This window comes from Agelaius phoeniceus, chromosome Z (assembly GCF_051311805.1).
Source record: "Agelaius phoeniceus isolate bAgePho1 chromosome Z, bAgePho1.hap1, whole genome shotgun sequence".
NCBI lineage: Eukaryota > Metazoa > Chordata > Aves > Passeriformes > Icteridae > Agelaius > Agelaius phoeniceus.
In genome coordinates this window covers 71876455-71902347 of record NC_135303.1, presented here as the reverse complement: position 1 = coordinate 71902347, position 25893 = coordinate 71876455, and the positions used below count along the sequence as shown (strand labels likewise).

The following is a 25893-nucleotide window of genomic DNA, read 5'->3' as shown; positions in this document are numbered from 1 at the left end:
TAATGTATCACAGGCACCTCAACCAAGGTGAAATGCTTAATGGCATTCAGTAAGCACCTGAATAGCAAGAAAGGGTGGAACAGAAGAGAAGCTTCTCTAGTAATTGAGACAGACTGTGTGAGTGCTGTAAGCCTTATAAAATCATTCTTAAAAATAAAAAGGAAAAAAGATCTAAACCCCCTAAGTTTTGCATACCACAGTATTAGTGCTAGACTTCAAGGCTTTCTAAAGGAAATTGGCTCTGATTTGTGAGATATGCATTACATCATAGTCTTCTTTTAGGACATTATGTCATTCCTGCTGAGACGCATTATCTCAGCTTGGCCCAGCATTAGCGATTTTTGCAGGCCTACTGCAGTGTTTCCAAAGCACTGCTGGGAAACACAGATTGAAATCTGAAACGTTTATCTTTTACAAAGCTGAAAAAAGAGGAAAGATGTTAACATCAGGCATCACTGACTTTCTTAACCCTCTCTTGGCTCTGCTTCTTACTGGGGCTCGGATTTGATGTTTTGGACATGCTGCACAAACAAAGCATCCTTTAAAAGCTTACTTTAGGGGGGCATAATACAGTGTTTCTTCCCACTCCCTGAGAATTGCCCTTGAAGCTGCCTGAAAAACACCTCCCTGATCTTTACAAGATGTCAACACGAATCAGATTGTACCTATATACACTGACAAGCTAGATTCCACAGACACGTCTGGAACACGTATTCAGAACAAAAGGGGAAGGCAGTGAAAAGCTTTATGTGACTCAATCTCTTATTAAAATTTTATGTAGTATCGAGCAACTCTAGTATTCTGGTTTTTAGTCCCTACAGAGATCATGCACACCCATATGGACCTTCACATCCCAATTTTGAGGACACAAAAGCAGAATTCCAAGATGTTTATATTAGGGAGCAATTTTTATGCAGGGAACTGAGCAGATAGTATCTCTTCTGACTTCAGACATGCAATTAGCAGACCATTTCATCTCAGTGCATCCAGAGCAAGATTACAGGCTGTGTCAAGAAAGGACCAGACAAATGCTTTCAAGATAAAGCAAGGATAATTCCAAAACCTTGGACAATTCCAATACCTCGGACAATTCCAATACCTCTCTCCACAAAAGCACAATTAAAAAAATGAGTTGCAAGTGCTAAGAAGAAATGGGAAACATTCAAGCATGACTAAGTTTCAACTCCCTCTCTTGATATAAACTACTTCTATTAAGTAGAGAGCTTTAATTTCTCTGCTCCATTTTTCACTTGTATTGTGTGATCAGTGTTTGGTTCTTTAAGGCTCTCTGCTACAGCTGTAGCATATTTTCTAGAGAGATTGCAACAGCAGCTCCTGTGCAAATGTGTGCTTAGTGGCACAACCAGAACTCAGGAGGCAGGACATCCTTTAATCCTTCCAGACATCTCTTTCCCACTTGGAGTAAAAGGTTATTCTTTCCTTCTTTTCCTTTTAGGTTGCAGAGCTGGAAAATGGAGCATTAGGAAGAAGATCAAGTTCTCATATGTACTTGACACCTGCTGTCATCTTGATATTTGCAAGGTGAATTTTCTGGTTCTAGTAGTCTACTTGCATGGGCAGAAGTTTTATGGTTTAGGGTCCAACGGCTTTTAATTCTTAATGTTCCCAAAGAGAAGCATGTGGCAAGAGCCCATCCTGCTACACTTTGCTGTTGTGACAAGGTAACACGACATTAGATGTAAAAATGCTACACACAGAAGGATAAAATCACTTTGTTTTGTTAAAGAGCCATTCATAAGAGCTGGAAAAAAGTGGGTTTCCAGACATGGTCAATGAAAATATACTCATGGGATTTTGGCAATGATTCCTTGCACCAAAAAAAGGAAATGATGATCTGTAATGCCTCATCTGAAGAAAACACAAATGTCATGACAAGACAGTGAATTACCCACTGACTGAAGTGTCAGCAAGGCAGCCCACAAATAGGTGGGCTGGCTGGCTGGCTGCTGGGTCATTTGGAAGGTCGGGAGTAACATGGTATATAACATGGTAAGAGCTGCTAGATTCACTGAGGTGAAAAGTTGTTACAGGCTGGTGCTTTATGGGTCTTGCATGGCTCAGGATGCTAGGTGACAATTCACTGATGGAATAGACTGTATTGATCTGAGAGACCAACACTTCTGAAAGATGCTTCATTTAAGGCACCACAGCAAAATGCATTTAAAACTCTGACCAATTAAATACAAATACTTTTGCTCTTCCCTCCAGGAACTTGTAAAACTGAAGTCATAGCATTATGAAACAATGGAATCAAACACATTCAGATTACCAGAGCATAAACTCACTTTATCTGTGGGACTCTAGTGGAGTTTTAATGAGAGTATAACTTGGCAAATGGTGCAAAGCAATGGAGTAATAACAACTGAGCTCCTTAGGAAGGACTTTGCAAATTTCATGCATTCTCCAGTTTGCACAAAGAAAGTCCCTTCTGGCAGAAGCTGCTGAATGAAGGCTGTTGCCAGAGGGCATCACCCCACCAGGAAAATAACACCAGTGTGCTGGGACAACACAGGAAGGGATGCTCTACCCCACAGCTTCCCTGCAAATGGAGGTTGCCCCATCCTTCAAGTTCCCCTTCAGATGGGAGTTCCCCCTCCCCTTTCCAGCAGTTCTCTCTGCCCTCATGCCCTGCCAGCTGTGGGATCCCTTTCGGTGGCAGGTGTTGGTCTGGTCTCACATCCTATGGATCCTGCATGCCTTTCCCAGTGCCTACGTTTACAGCAGTCTGCAGCACATTCCTCCTTGAGGGCCTCTGATCACCTGGAGCGCCTGAGGGGCCAGCTTGGGGCTTTCCCTTTGCCCGTAGGTTGTCAAGCAGCAAGGAGCATTCAGGAGACCTCTCCAGTACGCAGCTCCAGGCAATGCACAAACTCAGCTGGAATTGCCTGAGGTCAGGGTACAAGGGCTCCAGACCATGCCTGCATCCTGGGAGCAGACCTTGCATGACTGAGTTTCCCCAGCAGCAAGAAAAACAGTGAGGCCAAAGGAAGGGCGAGCCTTACCATCTTCTACCAGAGCTGGTTCAATTCCCTCATATAGAAGGCCTTAAATATTCCTTCACCTTCTGTCCTTTTCATTCCAACATCCTCAGACATAATTTAGAGAGATTCCTTTAATTTTAATTAACTTTAAACTCCTACTTTTTCCCCCATTGGTGTGAATTAGCAGCCTGTGCCTGATTCCCCACTGCACAGCTGTGGTTTTACAGCCGTGTAGCTCAACCAATTTTGTACTTCCCTGAGTTATGAGGCTCACTGGTGAATTTATGTCAAGAAAAGACACCAGCCTGCTCCAGCCTGCTCCAGACCCAGTGAGAGAGCCTTAACTTATGGGGCTGCAGCTTACAGCTTTAACTCTAATTTAGATGGGGAAGGAGTCTTTTTTGTCAACAAGTGAAAAACTAAAATATATCTTTTTGAAAGAATTGGGTCAAACTTGATAAGTTTCCAAGGGAAAAAAATGGCACAATATATCAAAGCTCAGAAATTTTGTGGGTTTTAACATTTGGGAATATTTTTGAGAATTGCTGCACCATTACCAGATGACACAAAGCTGAGTGCTGCAGCTAACACGTCTGGAGGATGGGATGCCATCCAGAGGGACTTGGATAAACTCATGGAATTCTCATGAGGTTTAACAAGTCCAAGTGCAGGTGCTGCCCGTGGGTCAGAGCAGCCCTGGTACCAGCCCAGGCTGGGGATGAACAGATCCCAGCAGCCCTGCCCAGAAGGAATTGGGGGTGCTGGTGGGTGATGAGAGGCTGGACATGACCCAGCCATGGGCACTCCCAGCCCAGAGAGCCACACGTGTCCTGGGCTGCATCCAGAGCAGGGTGGGCAGCAGGGCCAGGGAGGGGATTCTGCCCCTCTGCCCTGCCCTGCTGAGACCCCACCTGCAGGGCTGCATCAGCTCTGGGCTCCCAGCACAGGAAGGACAGGGACCTGCTGGAGGGAGTCCAGATGATGAGGGCTGAGAAGATGATCAGAGGGTTGGAGCACCTCCTCTATCAGGAAAGGCTGAGGATTTGCTCAGCCTGGAAAAAAAAAAGGCTTAAGGGTAAGCTAATTCTCTTCCAGTACCTGAAGAGAACCTACAAGAAAGATGGAGAGAGACTTTTCACAAGAGCATGCAGTGGCAGGATGGAGGGACAAGGGGGATGGATTCAAACTGAAATAGAGTATATTAGGAAATCATACATTAGGAAAAATTTATTTACTGGTAGGGTTGTAAGGCATTGGTACAAGTTGCCCAGAGAAGTTGTGGATGCTCCAGTCCTGGAAGTGTTCAAGGCCACGTTGAAGGGAACTCACAGCAACCTCTCTTAGTGAAAGATTCCTTCAGCAGGAGAGTTGGAATGAGATGGTCTTTAAGATCCCATCGAACCAGGCCGTTCTATACTTTTATGATTTTCACTTGATGTTGAAGAACAAAACTTTTTTTACTTCTTCTTTGGTAACACTGCTCCACTTCAAAACTGATCCAGGTGTCCCCTTCTCTAAAATGAAAAAAATAATTATTTTGAGAATATTAAGCAATGTGAAAACAAAACTGGGGTATATTTTATGTGTCAGTATAAGACGCATAAAATATATTTATTTAGACATATATTTAGAGTATAAACCAATTTGGGCATTATTTTAATTAAAATCTTTAAATTTTCTTGTATTTTATCTCATGGTTTTCCCTTAATTGTTTGTTCTGATTAACCACACAATTACAAGGCCTGTTTTTCACTCAGCTCTGGTCACAGCCCAGCAGTTACTGGTTCAGCACATTCAGCACACCCACTCTGGGCAGAAAATGGTGGGACATGACAAAAGCCCAAGCTCTAAGAGTGGACACCTGAACCTGCCATTCACTCCAAAGTCAGCAAAGAAATCCCTTTTTAGTGTCCCCACAGCTTTTGGTCTGTTCTGCAGCTTCCTGAACATGCCATGCCTTGGATCCTGTGGATTCAGTACATTCATTCATCCTCTGCCTAGTGTAGGTAATCTGACTGCTGAACTGTTCTCCTGAACATATCTGTATTTAGCTAATTCTTTAAATCTTCTGCCATGTCCCAGCATTGTAGTCTAGTTGTGTGTCCACAAACTTATGTGTTATCCTCTTAGCCCATTAATTTATTTTGAAAGAATTCTATTTATGGAAGAAATTCTGATGCCATGTAGTTAGGCCTGATTGAATAGAGGAGCTATGTAAAGTCACTATGATCATCCCTGGAGAAAATTGTCTTGTCTTATGCATGTGAGCATCAAGATGGGTCTGACTTAAAGCCCACTGCAGCCTTTTTGCTGGCCTCAGCCAGCAGGCTCTCATTTGCCCTCCTGAAGCATTACAGGAGACAGGAGCTTTGGCAGAGGGCTCCTTTTGATGATATTTTTCCATTCTTAGTGAGGATGATTTCTGAATTGGCTTTATGTGAGCAAAACAGAAAAAGTGTATTCTTAATTTTAAATTTTAAAATTAATTTTTTAAATTGAATTTATTTTTAAGTGTATTTTTAATTTTAAATTTTAAGTGTACCTGTAATATACTACACTGTAAAATACACTCTATTTTATAATTTTGTAACTTGAAAGACTTTTAAATTCCAAACTCTTGAGGAAAATTCATTCCAACTACATGTCAGTGTATCCAGTCATCCAGACTGACCTTTCAAATCCCAGTATAATATTCTGAGTTGCACTGCTCTCTGTACAACATGAGTGTCCATGCAAGGGTGTGCTAGTATTTCTCTGGCCATCCTGGAGACAAATGTTGATGCAATATCACATTTCACTGTTATAGTTACTGTTAAGCAGACATGTGCTCCTTGTTGCATCAGCCTGCCATTGGCACAGGGTGGGCAGCCAGGGTTGCGGGGGAAGGTGAATTTCAGTGATACCCACAAGGATGGCATCTGGGAGCTAAGGGTGCAAGGCTTATTCATTGGCAGCCTTGCTCTCTTCATTGGAAACTCATTAACACACAATCATAAAGAGCAGCAGCAAAATATATCAAAAACTCTCCACTCGTCCTTATCTGGATTACAAGGAACTGCAAGGGGATGTTGGGACACTCCACAAACAGGTCCTAACAGGAACAGGCTCACACCTGAGAGAGAGAGAACAGTTCAGGGCATTCTCATGATGTGCAGAAATAGCTACTAAAGCACTCTGCTGCTGCCAGTAAAGATGTGAGCTTGGAGGGCATCCAGTGTTTCATATGCAATCTTCCTGGGGCTGCAGCAGGGGAGTAGAGGTAGCACCAGGAATCCCCAGCTGTACTCCATCCCAAAAAGGGGGACAGATTTGAAGCAGGCACTGAGGCTTTGGGTGAGATGTCAGCTTTCAAAGTGCTACTTTGGACCACCTTGCCCTGATGCCTGGGTTTACACTGCTGTCCCGGAGGCTGCTGAAACACCAGGAGGTGAGGTGCTGTCTGCACTGCCCCAAGGCTCCACGGGGTCAGGGACTGCTCCCTTGCTGTTCCCAGGAACACTGAGAGATGAGCTGCAAACATGGTGGAGAGCCAAAATAACATGCTGTGGCTCCTGTCCTCATTTGCTGCCTGAACTCTCTCTTCTCCCTCCAATCCATGTTGCAAAGGCTGAGAAGTGCTTTCTCCACCTCTTTACAGCCAACGTCCTCTGTCCAGACTTGCTGTGGCACCTCCCAAAAGAGGAGAGGTTCTAGGACGATATCTGGATGATAGAGACAGAAGAGGTTTTCCAGATTCAGTAGGACAGGGATATGGCTTGTGGGAGGGAACAACATCTCTCACCCAGGAGGCAAGTGATGGTCAAAGCAAGAGCTACATACAGCATTGTAGATTTGTACTCTCTTCTTGAGCATGAATGGCAGCTGCTGAAGAAGGATCTACAAAATGAGTTTTCCCTCGTTTTGCTCTCTGTCTGTGTGCTTGGTGGCCATAGCACCCCTCCCCAGCAGAGCTGGCTGTACTGACACAAGTGAGCTCAGCTGACATGGTCTTAAAAATGAACTCACTGAGGTAAAAAGATAATTTTTCTCTCCTGACATTTTCAACTACTTAGTTGCTTAATTATCTGTTACCAGAATATCTCCTATAAGCACCAGCAATTTTGCCAATTAGCAATTAGTGAGAACAGTTATTCCACTGAACTTCGTGCAGTTGAATAATAGATAAATGTCCATCCCTCTGAGTATGACTAGATGGGGCAGATTCCCAGCTGGAGCAGGCTGACTTAGCATCACTCAGACCAAAATTTTACTTTCATGTTAAAAAAAAAAGGATATGTATTTTATTTCTTTTTTAAGAATAATGACTCTATCTCCTCTTGTTTGGGTATTCTACCAACTACGTACACTTTTGTCTCACAAATAACTTCAGTAGTAATCCAGTGAACAGAAAGATTTCTGCCTTGCCCATAATCAGGTTGTTGATATGCTCATTTTTAGAAACAGCAGCAATAGAAATCCCCCCAAAGACTAGAGTGAGGGTTAGAGTGAGGTTTAATGGAACATCCTTTGCAGTATGTCTTCCAGTTCCATAATATCAAAAATATTTTAAAGAAATGAACTTCTAATGGAGTTATATTACAAGCAGTAACTACACAAGACCATTAAAACTTGGATTGGAGTATTCATACCCCAAATGTGATATTACAATTAGATCCATTCTGTCATCTATAGATAAAGTAGCCATCTCCCTCCACAAATTAAGCAATCAAGTCCTGTCTTTCAAAGGCTTTGCAATACAGCAAATTCAGTATTTGTAGGTTAGGAGTTCCTGTATTAAGAGCAGACTAAAAATAGGGCTGAAATATATTTTGAAAGAAAAGTAGTATTCTTCAGAAACTCCTAAAGAGAAAAAGAAAATTGGACAAGTCCATTTCTCAGGGTTTTCCCTCGAAGTTTTGATGAGGCATTTAAAATTACATCTCCAAGAACTGATTGTGCTATTTTAAAACTGTTTCAACTTTTGCAAGCATGCATAGATTCTGCAACTAATTCACAAGGTTTTCACTTTGAAGAATAGCTACAGGAACATTGTCCCTTTTTTTGCACTTAAAAAAAAAAGAAAAAGTATATATAAAAAAAGTAAAAGCATCCTTAGGGCTGCAGAGAGCTACATGTGATTTTGATTAAAGCCAGGTAAGAGAGGTCAGCCCCATTTGTGTTTATGTCTGTGATTACAGAGCAGCTCCTCTGTGCTGCTGCTGGCCATGAGGCAGCAGGGGTGAGACTGAGGCTGGTGTGCATGTGCTCAGTTCCAGCAGGGAAACATGAGATAAGGGATCTGATATCCCACAGCCTGAGGTGTAAGCCAGCCCAAGACATTTCTGCCATTCACTGACCCACTTCAGTGTCTGAGGGCAGCTGAGGGAGGCTGCTGGGTGTCCAAAGCCTGTGAGACATTCAATCCCTGTGCTGCCAGGGTCACCTGCCACGCTGCTGCGCACATCACACACACCCGGCTGCCCCAGCACGGACCCAGTGGCTCCGGGGGGTCTGGACACCCCTCTCCACCCTGGGCCATCCCACAGGGCTGTCTGGGCTGTCCCATCTCTGCAGCAAGCAGAGGCAATGAGGGCAAATGGAGATGTCTCTGTTGAATTTAGGCAGATACAGAAGCTGAGCTGATATTCTCTGCCGCACCCACCAGGAGATGCTCTTTGGGAGGTACATACCCACCCCGCTGCCTTTGGGGCAAGAGGTAGAGGAGCTCAGCTGGCCCCCAGGGATGGCTTTTTTTCACATAGAGAGGAAACAAAGTCAGGGGAGGCCATGAGGACATGGAAAGGATAAATTCAAAGCCTGGTAAGGGAAGTGGTGAGTCTACAGCTGGTCTCCTCAAGAAGCTACCCGAGAAAGGTTCAGTAGGAGAGGTAGTGACATGACTGACCAGCTCCAGGGATCCTGGCATGTACCAAGGGATCCACATTACGCCAGATCCTCTTCTCAAATTGCCCCTAGGAAGAATGTTTACATGACTAATAGCTACTCACTGAAAGGTATTTATTTGCAAGCAACCCATACTATTTTGTGTGTGTGCCCTACCTCTCCTACCTCTCCAGTGTGACCACATAAGTGAGTGTAACATAAAAGCAAACTTTCCATGGATAAAATCTTTTAATAGAAATCTCCAAAGCATTTGCTCAGCAGTGAAGCATGGCACACGTGCACAGTGGCCTTCTTCATTTCTGAGGAAAGTGACCTTTTCCAGAGGGCTGTGCTAAGTCTACATACAGAACTGCGAAAAGCAGATCTTGGAGAAGCAGCTGACTCAGAAAGGGAGGGAGGGAAGGCTTGCCTTCTGAGGCAAGCCATGCCTCCACACAGACATCCTGCAGAGCAGGTCATGCCAGTACCATCACATGGAGACACCTACATAGCAGCCCAGCTCTTATCTCACTGGCTCCTGAGAGAGCCTCAAAATTTCTCCTTATTCTGTAACTGACCATGGCAGTGCAGTACACTGGATTTTGCCATAAGTCCCTTTTCTCTGTCAGCTTGTTCAATATACATGCCAACAAGTGCTGATTTGCAATCCTATCTTTTTAGATAGCTTTTCCAAGTTGTGCCCATCCTTTCTACCATCATTAAAGTTTTTGGCTGTTCCAGGAGAAAGTCTCTGTCATGAGAAAAAGCACATAACTGTCCCATGCTGCCTTTATGACGCTGGCCCCAGCTCTTTCACTCCTCTAGCTGCAGGCATGATCAATAGGCTATGACTTTCCTACCACTCTTTCTGCCATGTGTTAATCTGGATAAACCTTCCTTTGGTCCTTTCCCCCATTCAAACTGAAATGTCTCCCCACAGAGCTGCTGAAACAAGTTTTCTGCAAGTGTTGAGTTTCAGCAGCTCTAAATTTAATGCATGAGTAAAGCATGAACCATATGTTCAGAACATGTTTAGGAAAATTTGGGGAAACCTGTCTTGGGAACTGTTCCTTTCCTTGGTCTAACCACTGCAACATACCCAAAGCTGGTTTGAATCCCTCCATGCCTTGAAGCTGAGTGTGCCCTCCTGGGCACCAGCAGAGGTTGCCATGGTTTCTTCAGGGGGTGATGGTTGTGTGTAGCACACAGCTCTTGTTCCAGGTGCATCACCAGGACGCAGTGTCCCAGCCACAGCTTGTCTGTGGTCCTTCCCAACCTGGGTTGGACCCCCAGACTAAGGAAGGCCCCATGCAGAGGCAGAGAAAGGACCTGGTGCAGTACAAAGGAACATCTTTGCTGAGAGTGGGGTGGCAGAATTAAGGAAGAATAACCAAGATCAGGATCACTCATGGCTTCTCAACCATATACCTGACAAACTCTGATAATAGCCCAAGCATTCTGAAGCAATGATTTACTGATAACCTTCAGGAGCAATCTGATGAGCTCTTTGGAGGCTGACAGGACCTCTGTCCCTCTTGAATTCAGTTTTGTCAATGCTCTCTCCTTACCTGGGGCAGTTCATTTGGGTTTGGTGCTTTCCAACATAAATTTCAGTGGAAGATCAGAGAAGTAAAATGAAAGGGCAAATGAAGCCTCATTATGAAAGCTTAGAGTGGTGAAGAGATGGAAGTAAAGCAAGCACAGAAACAGACAAAACACTTGTGTTACTGACCATGGCTGTGTTGACCATTCTGCATTGGAGACTGCGGAACCTGCAGCCATGCCCATAAGATAATTCTTGGATACACTGGACATTGTTATTAGAGTTTATAGTTTCATATTGAAAAAGGGGATGCCCTTATGTCATTTGGTAGCAGCCTTTGCAACATTCCTCCCATTTCATGTGCAAGAAATGTTGCCCATGATTGATCACCATATCTCTTTAGTTACTACCTCCTAAGGGCATGGGTGAGATAGCGACTCTTTCAGTGCTTCAGTCCTCCCTCAAGTGAGAGAAAAGGACAAGTGCAGGCACATAGAGGAGTAACATGAAGATATCAAGGTCAGTGAAGAAAGAGTCGAGTCCCAGATGGGAGGGATGAGGAGATGCCTTAATCTCAGAGCTGAAATCCTCTTGTAAAGTTATGGACAAGGATGTAATTGATACATCAGACTCTTTTTTCCCTATAGCACATGCAAGTAGAGGAGATGACTTGTTCAAATTGTAAGCAAAAGCCTCCATGCTTAAGTGAGTGAATGTTGAAGTAGCTGTGGTCCCATGAGAAGTTCGAAGAGAGAGAGAAGAGTGATGCGAACCTTTGCCCCCAGGGAGAGAAGAAGATGGCCTCTGTTCTCAGAGATGAAGATAATTCTAGAGATACATGAAGAGAACCTTTGCTCTTGAACAGCTCATCTTTAAACTAATACCCCATAAGTTGACATAGCCCATAGACACAGCTGTGGGAAAAACTGTGAAAAAATGAGAGAGATTTTGCAATTGCAGATTTTTCTGAGCAGCTGCTATTCGTAGAAATTAAGAGCCACGAAAAAACTGTTTTCTTGTAGAGAAGTCTCCATAACATAAACAAGAGAGACTTCTCTCCCTCAGTAACCTAAAGAAAGACTATTCTAAAAGTGGTAAACTGACTAAAAATTTAAAGTTTTGTCTCTATATATTGCCAGTGAGAAAGAAAAGGTTGTAGAGGGAGGAGAAGTGTTCTGAAGGTATTGTTCTGATTCTTATTACTCTTTCTTTTAGTTACTGCTAATAGTGTTTTTATACCCTTTTAAAGTTTTGAGCCTACTTTGCATTTCTCCCAATCCTATCTTACAACAAGAAATAAATAAGTACATTCTAGTGAGTGCACTCATAATTAGCTAAACACTAAACCCACCACAATTACTTAGCCACTTAGGTTATTATGGAGTCTGAATTTACCTTAAAATCTCTTCCAAAATTTAAAAACTTGTTGTTCCATTAATGCAAGCAGCTTTGCTCCCAGTGCAATTCTGTCTACCTTTGGTATCCTCTTTTCTAAAAATACACTGAAAACTTACAGATATTGGAGGTAAAGGTTATATAAATTAGTTCAGGACCTGAAGAAGAGCAGTACAGGGAAAGATTCGGGAGTTTGATTAGCACACTTAGCAAAGCAAAGTGCTTTGCTGTGGCTCTTTTAGGCTGTGAAGATGCTTGGTCATAGAGCACCCTTTATGCTCAAGATAAAGACACAGGTAAAACTAGTAGATGGAAATTTAAGATGGAAAAGTAGCTAAGGAAGAGGTCACCATTTTCAAATAGTGTAGGGGACAACTTTCAGACAAGCTGCCAAGGAGTGTGATAGCTTCTGATTGAGAGCAACAAATCTTTAGAAATTTTCAACAAAGCTAAAAGAACATGCAGATAGCATGTAATGCCTTCCAGTGTAGAAAAAATAGAGGAGTCTGGAGCAAATAGCCTTTTCTTGCTTCAATCTTGGTGATTAAAAAGTGACTTTTCTGCAGATGTGAAAGGAAAGTTTGGACCTTCCCATGCTCTCTGTGAAGCACTGGGAAACTCCTTTGATACACTGAAAATCATCAGGTTTTGCACCAGAAAAGAAGGTATGTGATTTTGTAAAGATGAAATACTCATATCTGAATGCCATAGGCAGCCTTGTCTACTCATCTTACTTACTATAAGAAATTAATAAAACCATTACCTCATCAAAGCTACTCTAGCCAGATGGTTATCTTGCTAAGTAGATGGCTCTGCACAGTAGATCAGCTTCATGCTGAGGCAGAAGTCCAGAACACTTTTGATCTGTCATCTAGAAGATGCTGCAACCACTTTCCCTCCCTTCTAAGAACAGCAGGGCTTTTCTGTTCAGGCAGGTAGTAATGGAAAAGATTGCCAACAGAAGCAGGCCCTTGGTTCATGAATAACAAGGGCATTAGCCACTTATGCAGCAAAAATTAGTAGTTACCAGAACAAATCTGTGATTTAGGGCTCCCAAGAGGAGATGTTCTTTTTTTTCCTCTGTTTTTATAGCATGTTAATGATCATGGGCAAATAAAGTTACAATTATTTTTTGATGCTGCATCTTGGAACTATTATTTATAGCCTATATAATTCATCTCCAAATCCTGATTTTTTGGCAATGCGAAGCAGTAGCTAGGCCAGGAGTTAATGATTATGAGCTAAGCATTTATCTCACTTGGTGCCATGTCGGCTTGTTCTACTTTCAAATATTATTTGCTCTTATGCAAGCTGCTCTTCTGCCAAACCTGAAGACAAATTGCTATTTTTCCAAGAAAAAATAATTATTCCAATTAACACTGTAGGTTTTAAGTGTAATCTTTGTATTTCTCCTTTTTTCCCCCTTCCTATTTATCACTATTGAGTACATCTCATCTGTTACACTCTACACTTCCAATGCTTTTCCTCCTTTCTGATGTCTGAAGATATACTTAAGGCAGAGACATATTGAGGAAAAAGTGAATTTTCAGCCTCTGCTCTGAAAAGACAGGGGCCTCACAGATCATAGAAATTTTCTAGCATGTTTTTGCATGTTCAAGAGCTGTCCCACTTACAAATATTTGCTAAGAAGCTTTCTCCTGCACTGTGCCCTGCATTCCCTTTACATTTGTCCTTACCTTTCATTTTTCATTCTGCATGATGGAGCCTCAGGTTACTTTCAGGACAGACCTGTTTAATGCTCCCCAAGTGTTACTTCTTCCTGTGCAATTGAAGAGGGAAATAGTGTGCAGGACTACAAAAGTCCAAACCAAACCAAAGCAAAACAAACTTATTCATTTTATCCTTTATCTAGGAATTGTTTCTTTGTATCTTGACTTCTCAATGTCAGTGAATTGATCCAAAGATCAAAATGGAAGGTATTTTTCTCTATGGACTATGTTCCACTCTGAGAGTATATTTTTCTCTGAAGTTAAAATTTAGCGAAAAAACTTCTGTCATATTTTAAGTTGTTACACAGAGAAACAACAGACAGTATATTCTATCATCCACCTGTGTTTACACTTTAATTTTGATTGAAAATTGGAGCTTTTGTAAAACTCAGTAATTAAGGCGTTTGAGTTACTCAGACCTTTAATATACTGAATATGCAGTGAGAAAGGCAGAATACAGAAGTTACTACTCCCTGTGAAGATATTTACTTGTGAACCCAGTAAAAATTTAAGCTAGCCAGAATATCCTCATGCTCTGATTTTCCTGATCATTCTCTTCCAGAAGGGAAACCTTTACTTGGTTTTCACAAGTAAAGGATCTTATCTAACACTTTTCATGCCTTCATTGACCATAACCTCTATCAAATTATTCTGGATTCTAGTCTACTTTTTGTTTTCTCAGTTTTTTGCGGATGCAATAAAAAGATTTTTTAAATTAAAATAAAAATTGCTTTATTTAAATTTTGATTCACACTTCTTTATTAAAATATATTTTACAGATATCATTCTTGTAAGCTAAGTCTAGGGGTTTTTTTTATTTTTCCCTTGTATTTAGTGTTTTGTACAATCAAAACCAAAAGGTAGTTTATGTTTTCAGGTTTTCAGTAGCTCATGGTTTTTACACAGACTTTTTACAGACTTCTCACTCACTCCAGCAACCTCAAACAAATACTGTCAGGTGACATGAAACATGAGGAAAAGTGTGCTAGTGACTTTATTCATTATGTATTCATCAAACTGCAGTATCTACAAATACATTAAAAAGCACAGTTAAATTAAGTGCTGTGATTCATAAAAGGAGAAAAAACATTCAGAAAATTAGGTACATATTTAAATTCATACATGAATTTGTGAATCCATGAATTTTCAAAATTGGAGAATAAATAGGGTATTTGACTTTTTTAGTAAGAGAGAATCAGAATGAAAAATAATGGTAATATTTCTAGCAGTGAATGTCTAACATTAGAAACCACAGCAGATAAGCCGATTTTACTGAGGGAGGCTATCTGCTAAGTGATATTGCCAATTTTTTTTCTTTTTAATTTTCTCTGAAAAACAAGAATACAGCCAAGGAAATAATGTAAAGTTCATTACACAATTGATAAAAAAAATCTGCTTTAGCCTGTTTTTTACCTTGAGGCATATAATCAAGACTAAAAACCACAACATAAAATCTTAGCAAGAATAGCAGAAATAAGCAAATCTCACTGCTATTTTTATCTGCTTTTTCAGCACCTCTTGTTCATATTGGTGCAATAATTTCTAAAATAAGAAAATCAGTTGGCTAGAAATTTCAATTCATTCCTACTCTTCAGGATTAAATAACACCTGAGCAGCTAGCATCATGCTAATCATACCTGGAGCCACTCAAATGTGCATGGCACTCTTTTCATTGAGCAGACTTTGTGGTGAGTCAAGGCGTTGGAGGCTTCCTTACACCCCAGCAAAGGTGCATCTTCAGGAGAGGTGATAGGAAAATTGCCTGTGGTGAGAGAGCACGTTTCAGCCAAACCTGCAGCGGTGCCTTCAGCAGTGCACGTACCTGTCTTGAGGCATTACTCTGAGCCCTGCAGCCACATGTACACAGTCCTGCCCATCAATTGCTAGTGTGCAAAACCACGTCTGAACTAAGAGAGCAGAACCCAAATCAGCTAAGCTACCAGTCCCTCAACTATAAGGTGCCCTAGAAAGCAGAATCATGTGGTAAAGACCCATGCTCTGTGGAGCAAACAAATCAGATCTTCTGAAAGCCTCCAGGAGTGCTCCAAGATGCAGACTCCTGCCTCTCTGTCCGCTCAGTAGGAAGGGAGCACCGACTCTTGGCAAGACTGCTTTGTACAGGACATAAAATCTAGAGTGCAAATTTGGTGGCAAAGCCAGACACCTGAGTTAGGCTGGCCAGCCCCAAGCCCAAGATGTTAGCAGTCTGAAAGAGCCCCCCTTCCAAGAGCGCAGGGCCCTGGGCACACCGTGCTCCCCAGAGCCTCCCAGCTGGCAGCTGCAGGCAGCACGCTGCGGGGCACACAGCAGCACAGCCCCTTCACACCTGGCACTGTTTATTTAAAGGTGTTTGTGAGACGTAGAGGCTTCAGAGCCCATTCAAGACTGTGTCCCAAGAGCAGAGGAGCACAGAGTCACTCTGCATATGTGAATTCCAGCCATCCGAGCCTCAAGTTGAAGGTGTATTAGTGTGTCTGTGATGCTGTACGAGTGGTATGCAGAGTGTCATATTCTGCTCCAGATTAGCCCTAACACTTCTCTGATACATGGGCTGATTAGCTTTCTAGGTAGACGTTCTTGCAATTCTCTTTTTAAAAGAGTGCAATGTCATCTGATCCTTGCAGTTTCTCTAGGGACAACAGACTGCTCCGTGAGGGAGGCTGTGCTACATCTGTCAGTAGCTTGAAAGCTGGCATGGACACGGCAGACAGTGACATCACCATCCGCTCAGACCTAGCACAATGCCAGCTGGTGGAGTTCTGCATTTTCTCCCCAAGGGCTTCTTTCCCCCTGCACAGTGCTTCTTCTCTGTGGAAGCTACAGCCCAAGGCAAGAAATGACAACCGCACTGACAGCACAGGACGGAGCTTGTGGGCTGCATTTCAGCCAGCTCGGAATCACCACAGAATTCAGGTCTGAGCACAGAAACCATTCCTTGTGCATGAAGCTGCACAGGGCATGCAGGAGGACACAGGAGTGTGGCCAATGCTGCTAGTGCAGCCATCTGTTAACAGATCCCCTACTTTCATGAAATGTGCTCGAACCTCCCTCTTGACCTCCTGCTAATTTAATTTCAATTGACAAAGTAGTTCAAACATTGTCAGAGTGACCAACAGAGGCTGAGGCTGTGTAAGAAACAAGACCTGAAAATGAGGAATGAGACAAAGACAGAGAGAGAAGAAAGTCTTTACTACTTGATTCTGCTTTCTTAGGCACCTTATAGTTGAGGGGCTGGTAGGTTAGGTGATTTGGGTGCTGCCCTCTTACACAGTCTAAGGCTGCATAAGAAATGAGACATGAAAATGAGGAATGAGACAAAGACAGAGAGAGAAGAAAGGTTTTCTAGGATACCACAGATGAAATACATGTAGTATCTAGTAACCATCCAGCTAAGTAATATGGGTGAACATCAGTCATCTGGCAGTAAATGGATTCTGACTTCTATAATGCAGAAAAAAATGCTTAAGAAATACTGAAAAATTAAAGCATACCCTAAAAATAATCACATTTAACATCAGCTCTGAGACAATAAAATGAAGAAAACAATACTGTGGTACATGGAAGAAAATAAGAATGGCAAACATATTCCTCATTGCAAAATAAACTTGGGCTGCTCCTTAAATCTCTTTCCATTTTGCAGATCCAGAAATGAACAGAAGGAAAAATATGCTCAGTCTAAGAGAACATTAATTTTTTTTAAATGCCTGTCTATTTGCTGGCACATCAGAGAATTGAATAGCTAAATACTGTATACCTGTCAAAAAAAGGAAATTACAAATAAGTCAAAGTTACTTTGGGGAGCAATTATGTCTATAAACAAAAATAAAAATAAAGACCTGTAAAAGCAAAAAATAGAGTTTATTGTGTTTTATCTTCTGACCCCAATCAGGAAAGAAGTTCTCTTTCCTAACTGCTTAGTTAGCCCCACCTGCCACATAAATAGGTGACAAATGAAGCTGCGACCATTATACCAGTGTCTGGGAAGGATTATTGTCACTATAATCTGAAGAAAAAAATGTAATAAAAGAAATACTGAGACATGGAGATGAGGTTTCCAAAAATAAGCATAATGATTTTATATGTTCTTTGTCAGTAATCAAATATTTTCCTGTGCAACTGACCAGCTTCCCTGAGCATGTACAAACCAAACCCTGTAACACACTTGTCTACTGGCTCCCCTCTGCACTTTCTCCTCTCCAGGATATGGCTTAAGTTGCCAAGAACAGCTCACAGTAAAGATTAACTTTTTAAACTCATATGATTAACTTTTTTTCCAAGGAGTGAAGACATCAGTCTACCTGGCAAATTCTTGACTCCATTCCACAACTTTTACTTTGAAACTCTCCATGATGGTCACAGAAGAAAGACTGCACTGCTATCTCACTCCAGCACAGTGTCTGAGCTTTCTCTCTTATGACAATAGCCTCTGTCTAATATCCTCCCACCTTCTGTTTCTCTTCCAGACAATTCCAAAACATGCAGGATGGTGTGAAGTCCCAGGAACACAGTGGTTTGTGTCAGTGTACACATCCTATTCTATGTGCAGGTAACATGCTTTGCGTGAAGTGTTTCAGTATGTCCTTCAGGAAAATGGTTCATCCTTAATTTTCTGTTTATTTTCTTTCTTTAAAAAACATAAATCATCTGTTGCAAGGATACCATCACCTGGGGTTTTCTTCATCTTCACCTTTTTATGGTTGACATGGGTCATAATTCATGGCAATGAGCTTAAAAACATTTCTGTTTCTGAGCCAATACTGCATCTGACTTCTTATCTCTGAGAGAACAGGCCAAATGGTAAGAGCATCAGAACTGCCATGGGAAAAGCAAAAAGTTATGAAGTGGGAAAATCATCAGTAACTAGCCATCCTAGAATCAGCCACGACCTTAATGTTATTTGATACCACCCCACATCATTGCCAAGGGCAGGGAAAAGGGGCTCTCCCTAACTTCTGAGAAGAAGGGCATGGCTTCCAGTCAAAAAAACATGGTGGAAGGGTGGGGGGGGAATTGTCCATCATTGTTAATTTTTCTTGGGGTCTGTGGTGAGAATTTTTGCATGTGAATCACCCTCTCTTTCATAATACTCCTGTAATTAATATTGTTGCTGTTTCTGTTTGTTTCCTTATCTCATTGCTATTTCTAGTAAATTGTTTTTAGCTCAACCCCTGATTTTCACCTTTTGTGCCTGCAGTTCTCAACTCAATCCCACTGCAGTGCGAAGTGGGAGGGAAAGGGAGAGTGAGAGATCAGCATCTGGTTTGGGAGAGTTTCTGTGGAGCACTGAACTGGGCAGCACAATACCTAAACCACAATGCTAAAAAAGACAGACACTAATCAAGAGGGAGGTCTACTTAGTGATGAGACTAGTAGCATGAAACAAAGCTCAGTCAGATGTGGAGACCCAGAGAGCTCCACATCTCATGATCACTGTAGCCAAGGCTGCCCTGAACTTCACATCCACAGTTAGACCTTTGTTTGCTAGTACAAGGCCCAGGAGCCCACCTCTCCTCATAGTTTCTTCCACCACCTGTGCCAAAGCGTTACCATCAATGCTCTGCAGGAACCTCCTGGACTGTGTGTGCCTCACTGTGCTGCCTTGGAGCGGAGTGACTGAATTCCCTCACAATAACAAGGGCTTCTGACTGTGAAGCTGCTTCCAGATACCTGCAGAAGGCCTCATCTACTTCTTCCTCATGATCAGATGGCCTGTAACAAACACAGCAGTGTCACCCATGTTAGCTTGCCCCTTAATTTTTACCCATAAGCTCTTAACTCATTTTTCATCTACCCCTTGGCAAAGCTGGATAATTCTGGTTGCTTTCTCACATAAGGAACAGATCCCCCAACTTGCCTTGATGGCCTACCTTTCCTAAAAAAAACATGTAGCTGTCCCTGACAGCATTCCAGTAATGCAAGCTATCCCACCCCATCTCTGTAACTGGAATGAGACCATCATGGCAGTGACAGCAATGACAGCAAATTTCCTGAAAATTTTTTGCATTTTCAAAATTGTTCTTCAGTGTGCTCAGAATCACCCTTTATGTCCAGAGCTGATTTCTAGTGCCTAAAAAAACTTAACACTCATTTTGTACACTGGTGTTTAACTGAATGCCTGAATTTCAGTGAACTTTGTATTCTACTGTCAATATTCAGCTTTTTCAGTGCCAGATATGAAAGAGGGAATCCTTACATTTAACGCTTTAAAGTGGTGAACAAACTACTAGTATGCTGGGATTACTGTGCTGATCATGGGATTTTTACAGACTTTTGCCAAAATTATCTTTGATTGCTTGACATTTATCTAGAACTTGGCCACCTAATATCTCTGTTGCTAGATAAAGATCAAGGGGAACTGCCTCATTACTTTACTCTGTTGTTACCTCCCCAAAATCAATATAATCTGCCATTTCTCTCCAGAATAAATCATATTGCAAAGGCTTCCATCATAGTGTAAAGCTGTAACTCGTAAGTACTCCAGGCAAGACATGGAGCGCTATGAGGCAAGTCTGTATAAATGTGTCTTCTATTGTATTTCATCACCTGTATGTGGGTTGAAACAAAATCGTGCCACTCTTCAGTTGCCCACAGCTAGGTGGAATAAAGCATGACTACAAGGTCACGTTCTTAACTGGTATAAACCACCACCATTCTGTTGTCTTCCATGTTTTCCCATCATCCCCATCCTCTGCACCTTTAGTTCAGAGGAGGAAATCTAAAAAGTGTCTACTACCCATTGCAGAAGCCCCATATTCCTTTCTCGTTGATGTCCCTTCCACAGGATTTATCATTCCTTGCTACCCAAAGCTCCTGTTATGACCACATACAGAAGGCTTTGTTTCAGAATGAGATAGAATTAAAGGAAAAGAGAGAGATGCCTGTGTGCATGTAATTAATAAAAACCTCCAAAAGAAGGTCTGGTGGTTTGCTGTACTTCACAACATACAGTTAACATTAATAACAAGGAGACAATTAATTGAAGAACAACTTATTCAGGCTGATTATCCAATGGAATGTGAACTTATTAAACATATTTAATCTAATATGTTCTCTCTTAGTCTAATACTAACATATTAGTTAGTAAACAAGATAAGATGGAATTTTCTGACAGCAAGGTTAGTTCCCTATGGAACAATCAAAGACTGCTGTAGATTCTTTATCACTTGAGGTCTTTAAAACCTGATATTCTTCTCAGGGTAATGCTCTACCCAAGCATAAACTGCGTCATGCAAAAAGCACTTTCCAGTAATCCATGTCAGATGCCTATGAGTGCTCTGACCTGAAGGTCAGTCATGGTTCCATCTAGATCGAGATCAAGATGAGAGAATCAGGTAGGATGCCCCAAAATGAATTCAGTGCCAATAAGGACATATAGCAACAGACACTCTGGCCCAGAGAGTAAGGGAAATATATCCAAGTCCAAGACATAGTTAAGATGCATGGAAAGGCTTTTCTTGATGTCTATAAGTTTTGAATAACAGGCTCAGAGGTGGGGGCAGTGCAGACAGTTTGCAGTGACCAGGCAAATCACTTCCAGCAAGTATAAGGGGACACTGCCCTCAGACGGTCAAGGCAGAGTAGGTAAATGCTTGCTAATTTTTAAACTTAAATTTAACAACTGGCTAGATACATTTTAAGGAATGCACTGCAAACAAGTCTCCATCACAATGAATTCTTGAGAAAATGGTCATTTCTTTGTCTGCAGCTACCAAGAGCCTGGAGTAAGAATATTCCAGAGAACAATGTGCGCTACAGAATAGACCTTCTGCAAAGGGGGAACAGGAAGAAATTAAAAAGAAAAATCCTTCTCAACATAAAACCTTTGTACCATAGCTAAATTTGTCTAGAAGGTTAACATTTGGGAGATGAAATGGGCTCTGCAAAATCCTCCATTAGCTGAAAGAATATGATATTTACAGCAGATATAGAATGAACTTACTTTTTTTAAAGTAACTTAGTACTTTTTAATAAACTTACTTATTTTTAAGTCATCTTTTATGCTCAAGGTATGAGAATGCTCTGCACAGAGTGAAACTGGAGATGCTGTAATAAGTTATACCACATCTCAACAAGAATTAGGGGTAATGGGGAAGCAGTTCAAATAGACAGGGCTACAGGAGGAGATTCAGGTTCCTTCTTTAAATTAGGTGTTTACAGGTTTTCTGTATTGTCTTCTCATACCAGTAACACAATCCTTCTGAGGTGCAGCAACCTCAGGCATCTCTTCTCTGGTTGTCTTCCTGCAACCCCCCTGAGGAAGGCTGGCAGCACTGGCTGCAGGAGAAAGAGCAGTTGTCACTGCTGCAGCTCAGCCACTGGCTGAACAGTCAGGACAGCAGCACCTGACCACAGGATGAGCCATGACACTCATCCTCTTCCAGCTCCTAACAAGCACACTTGCCAGTCCATGGGTCCCTAGTGCCTGCTCTCACCAGAGAGGATGGCTGGAACCCCTTCCTCACCCTCAGTGGCTGAAATGTTGTCCTGGGCAGTGGGGTGTGGGGACACCCTGGGTCCCCAGGGACATAAGGACCGTGAACACCCTCCAAGGACTTTTGTGGTGTGACACCAACGTTCAGACAGAGCAATTGAAACTACCAGTGTGGTTCAAGCAGAGACTCAGGCTGTGATTCATCTGAGCTAATCTATGCTTGTGCTTCAAGACACATTCAAGACACAGGAATCACATTCCTGGGAGTCCCACTCGCCTGCTTTGGTCATGCATGAGCTGCGAGCGAGCCATACAGACAGGGGCATCTGCACTGGGCTGTCCAAGTTTGGAAACCACAGACAGATAAGAAGTTGCCAACTCTCTTGACTTAATTTAGGACAAACCGAGTTAGAAAGATAATTCACATTTTTTTCAAGATAGGAGGAAGAAACTCCATCACACACATAAAAATTCAAATAGATTCTTCTGAAGTTTGAAGTGATTAATATGGAGTGGGAGAGGTCAGAAACCAGCTCAGAGGGCACATTTTGCTATAGTAAGAAACTGGCATTTTCCCTTCCTTTTTGGTAAAGTTGCTACCTTCCTGCTTGCTCAGACTAAGCCAAAAAGATGTTTCTGTCCAATATTCTAAATTTGTCTAAAGCCTATGTAAGGCTTTAATACAAACCCAAGGAGAACCAAGTTCAAAAATCCTTTTCATTTATCTTATGAGAAAACAAGTAAATAAAATCTCATCTTGTGGTTAAGCAGATTAATGGTGGAAAACATGGCTGATGGCAGGAAAAACATGCCTCTGTCAAACAGTCTGTATAAGGTCATTATCATAATGAAAAGAAAACTAATCCTCTTCCACTAGATAACAGGCTTAGCTAGCCAGTGATTTTACCACCTCAGACAAAAGTTGTCTGAATTCAAAGATGAAAAGCGACAGATTTCAAAATGTTTGAAATGCCTATAGCAGAAAATATCAAACCAACCAACTTTCTCTCTTTGGTTTTTTTTGTCTTGGTTTGGTTTTTTGGGGTTTTTGTTGGTTTGTTTTGGTTTTTTTTTTTTAGAAAAAGGCAGAAATTAGGGGAGAAGGACACTATTCCACCTAGACTTCCTTCATCATCATCATCATCGTCGTACACTGTTCTGTCAGCTGGGGATTGAACCAGGCCTTGCCAACAGCCACCAGACAAGAATTACAAAAGACCAGTGGTGCAAAAGGCACTGTGCAAGATGTAAATTGACTGTTTTCACATTTCTGCTGCAGTGGTGCCTGCCTTGGCTCTAGTGTATTGAAGCAATTCTGGTTTAGGCTGCAAGAACTTCCAGATTTCCCCAAAGCTAGACAGATGCCTACCAGTTCTCCTGCAGGGGCTTTTCTCACCTTTTCATTGATCAAGAAATATAAAGGACAAACATCCTTCTCATTAAAAAGATAAAATAAAAGATTTGATTAATTAAAATATTAAATTAAATTTAACCCAAAATTGATTATTTGAGTTGATTAAACTAAAGATGCAACTCTGAATAATTTCAGCTGAGTTCCTCTGCTACCTCTGAAATAAAAAGTTCAAAACTGAAACAACCCAATGCAGATTTAAAACAAAAATATGCTTGCCAGTGTTTGAAAATTCTAGTCTTGATAAGTCTACTCTTCAGCATCTCTGTGAAATTTTGATAAGAGTTTCTCTACCACAGAAGGATTATGGCAATGAAACAGCATAGAATCAAAGAATCACACAACCATTGAAGCTGAACAGGACCTCCAAGATCCTTGAATCCAGCCTTTGACTGATCGCCACCATATCCATTAAGTGCCATGTCCAGTCATTTCTTGAACACTTCTACCTTCCTGGGCAGCCTGTTCCAATGTTTAACCACCCTTTCAGTGAAGAACTGCTTTCAGGCAGTTGTAGAGAGCAACAAGGTGTCCTCTGAGACTCCTATTCTCCAGCATAAACTACCCCAGCTCCCTCAGCTGCTCCTCATAGGACTTGTGTTCCAGGTCCTTCATCAGCTCCATTGTCCTCTGGACACACTCCAGCACCTCAATGTCCTGCTTCTCATAAGGGACATAAACAGTGTTGAGGAACACATTCAGTGCAGGTGGCTCAGGGTGCAGCTGCAGCAGAGCTGCAGGTTGAGCTCTGGGCTGAGCTCTGGCAAGAGCCCCAGGCAAGAGGCCGTGAACTGCCAGCTCTGTACAACAGGGGCCTGGGGGCCTGTGGCCCTGCCAGGGGAGGGAACATTGAGACATGGCAGAAGGGTATCAAATTCCTTTGTTCTGGGTCCTTCCTCAAAGGCACCCAGCTCAAGCTGTTATTCTGTTACTATGCCATGATTAAATTATTTTAAGGATTTGGACGTCTGAGACTCTGCCAAGAGAAACCTGGGGTTGGGCCGGTAAGGAAATCTCATCTGGCTGTGCGGGTGTGGGGTGTGCAGCTGAGATTGGGCTTCAGTCTCAGCTCAGGTGGTGCAAGAGTGACTGACAGAGTGGCTCCTGGATGGCTGGGCAGGGACGTTTCCTTAACAACTGGACACAGGATTCAAGGTGTGGCCTCCCCAGTGCCCAGCACAGGGGGCCAATCCCTGCCCTGGCCCTGCTGGCCACAGCATTGCTGATCCAGGCCAGGATGCCATTGGCCTTCTTGGCCACCTGGGCACAGCCTGGCTCATGTTCAGCTGCTGTCACCAGCACCCCCAGGTCCTTTCCAGCCACTCTGCCCCAGCCTGTGGAGTTGCCTGGGGTTGTTGTGACCCAAGGGCAGGACCCAGCACTGGGCCTTGTTGAACCTTTTATCTGTGTCCTCGGCCTATCAATGTCCAGATCCCTCTGCAGAGCTCTCCTGACTGAAAGGGTGCTCAATTCCTTCATTCAGATCACTCATAAAGATATTAAAAATTTGGCCTCACTGCTGAGCCCAGGGAACAGCACTGGTGACTGATACCAGCTGGATGTAATTCCACTCACCATCACTCTGTGGACCTGGCCATCCTGGCAGGTTTTTCCCAGTGAACTGTTCCAGCCATCAGCTGACAGCTTTCCAGATAAATCCCATGGGAGACAGTATCAAAACCTTTACTAACATCCAAGTAGACAATATCTACAGCTTTTCCTTCATCCACTAGGCACGTCACCTGGTCATAAATGGAGATCAGATTGGTCAGGCAGGACCTGCCTTGCACACACATGTGCTGGTTCTCCTGTATATGCCTTGTGTGTGATGACACTCAATATGATGTTTTTCATAACCTTTCCCAGCACCAAGGTCAGCTTGACAACCTGTAGCTCACCAGATCCTCCTTTGATCCTTCTTGTAACTGGGAATTACATTGACCAATCTCCAGTCACCTGGAATGTCCCTGCTTAGCTAGGACTGATGATAAATGATGGAGAGCAGCTTGGTAACTTCTTTTGCCAGTTTCCTCAGTACTCTTGCATCCCACCTGATCCCAGAGACTGTGAGCATCTAAGTGAAATAGAAGGTCACTAACCGCTTCCTCCTGGATTTCAAATGGTCTTTTCTGCTCCCTGTCCCTGCCTAGCAGATCAGGAGGCTGGATGTCTTGAGGATAGGTTTTTCTGCAAAATACTGAGGCAAATAAGGCATTTAGTATCTCAGTCTTTTCCTCATCCTTGGTGACAATGTTCCTCCCATGTTCAATAAAGGATGGAGATTTTCCTTGGGCCTGCTTTAGCTGCCTAAGTACTTGTAAAACCACTTTTTATTATGTTTCAAAGCAGTGACCAGATTGAGCTCTAGCTGAGCTTTCACCATTCTAAATTTCTATCTACATGACCTAACAACATCCTTGTACTCTTCCAGAGTTTTCTACCCCTGCTTCCAAAGGTCAAAATTTCTCTTTATTTCCCTGTATTCACTCAAAAGCTCTCTGTACAGCCAGGCCAGTCTT

General features: G+C 42.4%; 1 long non-coding RNA gene across 1 annotated transcript in view; it reads right to left on the bottom strand.

Moving 5' to 3' along the window:
• The window catches only part of LOC143692180 (uncharacterized), a 102626-nt gene that overhangs the window by 22209 nt on the left and 54524 nt on the right, over positions 1 to 25893 (bottom strand). Inside the window, exons 3-5 of the long non-coding RNA XR_013180034.1 lie at positions 15170 to 15294; positions 13500 to 13582; positions 4238 to 4516 (exon numbers count right to left, since the gene is read on the bottom strand). This is a non-coding gene — a long non-coding RNA (uncharacterized LOC143692180). The remainder of the gene's footprint in view (positions 1 to 4237; positions 4517 to 13499; positions 13583 to 15169; positions 15295 to 25893) is intronic.